We start from the raw sequence: 5,634 nt of genomic DNA on the forward strand, positions 1-5,634 counted from the left end.
ATCTTCACATAGTGTAAAGGAATATTCTACAACAAGTATAAGTGAACATAGGCTTAGACAAGACAATTTTTCTTTATTAAAGGTGCCTTTATTTTTATTTTATGTGTATGAGTGTTTTGACTGAATGTATTTTGTGTATGCAGTGACTGGATAGGCCAAAGAGGGTACTGGGTTACCTGAACTATAATTATAGATGCTTAGAAGCCATTGTATGGGTGTTGAGAACTGAATCCAGGCCCTCTGGAGAGCAGCAAGTGCTCTCAACAGCTGAGCTGTCTTCTCCAGCTCCAACGTTATCTAAAGTCTTAACCACCAGTTCTTTCCAGATAATTCCAAGCAGGACAGACTTAAGAATATATATATAGATTGTCCATTCAAAGCAAACACAGAAGTTTTACTTTTTCTGCCTATAGTGTCTTCTTTTTCTACCTAAGTGTTTTTGACTTTTTGGTTTTTCAAGACAGGGTTACTCTGTGTAGCTTTGGAGCCTGTCCTGGAACTCACTCTGTAGACCAGGCAGGCTTTCAACTCACAGAGATCCGCCTGCCTCTGCCTCCTGAGTGCTGGAATTAAAGGCGTGTGCCACCACCACCTGGCTTGTATTTGACATTTTTAACCCAACTCTTTCAAACTATTACCATCTTACTAAAATTTACCTTTAATCATTAAGGTTTTATTTTTCCTGTTTGGAAATCTTGCACTTTTTGTTGTTTTCAAAATTGTCTGTGGTGTCTATGTAATACTTAGAAATGCAATAAAAATTGAAGTAAACTCTAGACCTTGGGCAGGAATAATTTCACCCACAAACTGGTTGTTTCTAGGCCCAGTGGACTCAGCATAGTTCCACTCCAGGTCTCTTGACCTGCTGTAGGAGGAATTTCACCCATAAGCCTACCCAGCAGTCAGGCACCATTACAGTGAGTGAGTACAGGGTGGCAAAATGGGAGAGGGAGAGACAACGATTATTATGCTGGGTAGAAAGGCATATCTGAAGAGGTGAGGGCAGTGGGGAATGGACTGAGTTAGATGCCATGCTTGTTATCCAGGGTCATGGTAATGTCTAGGCCCCTGCTGCCAAGGGCCATAACTTGGTTTGTGACCCTGATGCAGCTGTGGGGCTCTGTGTTGTCCATGGCTCTTGTAACCACCAAGGGCCCTGTGGGTGCCTGAAGTCTGGGCCATTACCTGTGACCAAGTTGATGTCTAAGTTGTTCCCCAATAGGGGCCATGCCGACCCAGGATTCCTGAACTATCACCCAGAACTGTTGTGGCTTCCACCTCAGCTGCTGGGGGCCATGTCTGGGTCTGTGGCCCTGCTACAGCTGGGTTCTGAGTTGATGTCCGTGGCTCCTGTTAACCACCAAGGGCCATGCAGAGGCCTGCAGACTAGGCCAACACCTGAGGCCATTTTGGTCTTAGAGGGTCAAGTTGCCACAGGGGCCATAAAGACTTGGGTGGACCATGCTGCCAGCAGGGCCATGATGTCACTGGGTCCTGAACTGCAGGCATGGGCCATGTGTGTATGTCTGTGTCAATGTCCTTGGCTCTTGTTATCATTGAAGAATATCTGGGGTCTGGGCTGCCACCTAAGGATATGTTGGCATTTGGTAGTCACACTGACACTTGGGTCATACCGATCTTGGCAATCTGCAATGCCGACCAGAGCCTCAATGACATCTGGGCCCAGGTTGTTGCCAAGTACCATGTCTGGGTCCATGGTCCTACCACAGCCTAAGTCTGTGCTGATGTCCATGAACTGTGTTGCCACCAAGGGCCACACTGATGCTCAGAATCTGGGCTGCCTCCTTGGGCCAAGGTGGCAGGGACCATGTCTGGGTCTGTGGCTCTGCTGCAGACAGGACCTGTGCTGATGTCCAAGGCTTCTGTTGCCATCAAAGGCAGTACAGATTCCCAGGATCTGGGCCCACACCTGGGGCCATGTGGAGACTTGAGGACCACACTGCTGTTGGGTCCATGCCGTTCTAAGTGACCTGCATTGCCAACTGAGACCATCATGATATCCAAGCCTGGGTTGCTGCCAAAGACCATGTCTGGGTCCATGGTTCAAACACACCTAGGGTCTGTATTGATGCCCATGCCCTGTAGTGCCACTAAGGGCCACACAGACATCAGGGGCCTGGGCTACCACCTAGGGCCAGATTAGTGTCTGAAGGGTGAACCTCTGCTGGGGCCATGCAGATCTGAGTAGCCTGTGCTGCTACCCAGGGCCATGGTATCATCTGGGCCTGGCTGCTGCCAGGGACCATGTCTAGGTCTGTGGTCCTGCCACCATCTGTGTTGATGTATGTAACCCCTGTTACCACTGAAAGCAGTGAGATAGGCCTGCACAGATTTGACCCTGCCCCTTACAGGCTGCAGCACTCAGGAGAGTGGGCCCTGCATCTCCCCAGTGCAGCACAGTAGAGCTGTCCCTGCTGGCAGAGTAGGGAGGGAGTGGGAGAGCTAGTCCCACGGTCTGTCACATTGGCACAGTGAGGGAGAGATATCCCCCTTGCCCTTCACCCCTTGACATCTACTATAGGTAGGTGGGAAAAGCTGGTCCCAGGGTCACAAGAGTGTGATAGCTGGCCCTGCCTCTCACTGGTGTAGTACTTAGGTGAGTGGGCCTAGTTAAGCAGTGTGAGTGCACACACACACGCATGAGAGGACTGACCCCACCCCATTTTCTGCCATGTGGTGGCATGGATGAGGAAAAAATGCCCTCCATTCCCTCACCCTTGCTGTCTGTGAAAGAACTAGCCCTGTATAGCAGGAATACTAATTGGTCTTAATAAAAACCCGGAGCCAGATACTGGGGTAAATGCTGAAAGATCAGTAAAGGAGCCAGCCACTAGAGAGACTTTTTACCTCTACCGAATCCTCAGCCTGAAAAGGCTAAGCTGCTGTTTCCACCTGCCTTATCACTTCCTCCCTCCACCCAGCCATATCACTTCCTGTTTCCTCCTCCTAAGTGCTGGGCTTAAAGGTGTGTGCCACCACCGCCTGGCCTCTAGTGGCTAGCTCTGATCTCCAGGCAAGTTTATATTGTAAGAGCACCGTCCTCCACCATCTATGACAGTCAGGAGCACTGACCTTGGGGACATGAGAATGGAAGAGTTGGCCCTGCCCCTTGCCAAGTGCAGCAATCTGGAGAGCAGGCCCCAGACCTTGCCTGGGCAAAACAGAGATGTTCCTGGTGGTGAGTGCAGGTGAACTGGACCCGTGGCTGTGAGAGCAGGAGAACTGGCCCTGCTCCTTGCTGTATGCTACGTTGGGTGAGCTAGCTGGGGTAGTGCTGGAGAGCAGCTCACCTGGATGGTGAAAGATGAAGGAAAGCTGGTGGGCTGACCAACTCAGCTACAGCCCAGGCCCAGAACCAGGACTATGAGGTAGCCCACCCCAACACCAACCTCATCTATGAACTGGAGCATGTGAAGGGTCCAGACCTGCAGATCCAAAGCTACAGGATCTCCATGACACAGAGCAACAATAGAATATCCAAGAGGAGTCCCAGTGAGGGCCCAGTACTGAGGGTGTAGCAGAAGCCAGATACCGAGAACCAGACCAATGACTCATTGCAGTGAACACATACAAGTAAAGATGTATGGACTGTACTGTGATTCACTGGGCCACACTACGGCTTTCGTGCCGAGATTTTGTTTGTTTGTTTGTTTGGTTTGGTTTTTTGGTTTTACTTTTAAATTTTGTTGTTTTTGTTTTTTTGGAGGGGGGGGGCGTTGCAAGGGCAGAGGGTGGAAGCAAGGAGACAGGAAGATGGATGGGGCTGGGATGCATGATATGAAATCCACAAAGAATAAAATTTTTTTAAAATTAAGTAAAGTCTATATCACTATTTTTCACCTTGTATAAATTATATAGGAATTGCTATGGTTTAGATGTGTGAATGTTCTTCAAGGCTTCAGGTATTGTTATGAAGAATTACAAAGGCGGAAACTTGATCCTGCTATGATACCTAGAAGAGGGTGCTCTGGAAAATGATTAGGCTTAAAATTATTAGGGCAGAGGCCTTTTGCTTCAATCATAGTAGCTTTTAAAGAAGAGAGTGACCAAGCAGATACCTATACTCCCTGTCATGTGACTTGGGACTCTGCCAGCAAGGCTCACCAGATAAGGTCCCTAGACCTTGCACACACAGAACCATGAGCTAAAACTACCTTTTGTTTATAATGCACCTTGTCTCAGGTGTGTTTATCACAGTGATAAAAGCTGATTTGGGTTAGTAAAAACCCAGTTCTTGGTGCTATCTAGAACTCAGCCAGTTTACCCGGGAAGAGAAAGGAAGATTGGTATATCCCATAAGGTAGGGGTGTGTGTATGTCTGTGTATGTGTTAACTCTTCACAAACATTTTAACAATAGGGAGTTTGACAGGAGAAAATCCTTGGAAAAAAAATCAAAGTTTCCAGCCTCCATCCTAACTTACTCATATGTGATATTTGGGGAAACATAATTGAGCAGGTTTTCTTTAAAACTAAAACGTGTGTTATCTGGGGGAGATTCTCACCAATGTCTCTTCCTTCCTCTCAAAGCTTTTCAACAAATCCAATAGGAGTCTTCTTTTTGCTGGGGTAGAGTTGTAGGTTCTATCTGCATGAGCCAGCTTCCTCATTGAGTTCCATCATTCTGAGTTCTGTTCCTGTTACAAATAACACCTTGAAATTCATGTGGAAAGAAGCAGCAGACTGAACAAACACTGAGCACTCTTACTAATGAAGATCATGGGAAAGCTAAACAGTCTCTTCTGTTTAATTTACCAGTAAACAAACACAAGTTTTTCAGGGCTTTGCAGTAGTCTTGCAGTATCTCTTAGCACTCAGCGGTCCCCCTCCTTCAGCCTCCAGTTTTCAGGATTATAGGTGATTTCTACCATGCCCTGGTCTACACACGGAAGCTTGGTACTCTACAGCTATGGAGTTCTGTATGCTAACAGGGCGAGGTGAGAGTCAGGGCATGATTAATGACATTGGCACTAGAGAGACCAGTTAGCAGTAAGTGCACGGATGGCACAGTGCCCCTGCCTAGTCTCTCCAGAATACTTCCTTTGGCTTCATGAGTCTGGCATAAACAACCTTGAGAATGCCCTACCTCCTTTCTCTTCTCTTTCTCCTTCCTTCCTTCCTTCCTTCCTTCCTTCCTTCCTTCCTTCCTTCCTTCCTCCCTCCCTCCCTCCCTCCCTCCCTCCCTCCCTCCCCTCCCTCCCTCCCTCCCTCCCTCCCTCCCTCCCTCCCTCTCTCTCTCTCTCTCTCTCTCTCTCTCTCTCTCTCTCTCTCTTTCCTTTTTTGTCATAAGTTCTATATCATCCAGCCTGGCTTCAAACTTGCAACATTCCTGCCTCTGATCCCCAAGTGTTGAGTGATGCTAAGGTTGTAGACATATACCATCAAACCAGGCGTGTTATGCATTTTTCAATAAACCAAGCAGACTTTATTACTATGAATAGATAAATGGGTTAATTAATGGGCAGTGTTTTCATATCCCAAATCACATGAAGAAGTTTTAATTTTAAATACCCTCTTTGAAAACTACCCATTATATATTTGTACTATACAACAAAATCTCAACACTACTAATTTTTCAAGACTTTAGATGATGCTTTGCTGCTTCAACTCTCTTC

This window comes from Onychomys torridus, chromosome 2 (assembly GCF_903995425.1).
Source record: "Onychomys torridus chromosome 2, mOncTor1.1, whole genome shotgun sequence".
Classification (NCBI taxonomy): domain Eukaryota; kingdom Metazoa; phylum Chordata; class Mammalia; order Rodentia; family Cricetidae; genus Onychomys; species Onychomys torridus.